Genomic DNA, 362 nt, shown 5'->3' with positions numbered 1-362 from the left:
ACCGGTCCCTGGTGCCAAAAAGGCTGGGAATTGCTGCCTTATAGGGTACATCAGGGATTGGGGCACTACCCTGGTTTTACTCTGCTGCCTTCTCTCACTTTTCTCAGACTTATATTTTATATTCCTTCTCCCTGGAATGCTCTCCTTCTAGGTCTTTCCATGGCTGCCTCCTTCCTTCTTGTAATTCAGGTCTCTGACCAACACTGATTCACAGAAAGGCCTTCGTAGACCACCCCGTCTCAAATGCTCCCACCCCTGTCATCTTAGTTTCTTTCTACACTTGTCCCTGCTTCATTGTCTTCAGAGCACTTAATGCTATCTAAAGTCACATTTACTTATTTTTTATAATATTAAAAATTATT

Source organism: Pteropus alecto, unplaced genomic scaffold (assembly GCF_000325575.1).
Source record: "Pteropus alecto unplaced genomic scaffold, ASM32557v1 scaffold23, whole genome shotgun sequence".
NCBI classification, from domain to species: Eukaryota; Metazoa; Chordata; class Mammalia; order Chiroptera; family Pteropodidae; genus Pteropus; species Pteropus alecto.
This window is presented reverse-complemented; position numbering follows the sequence as displayed.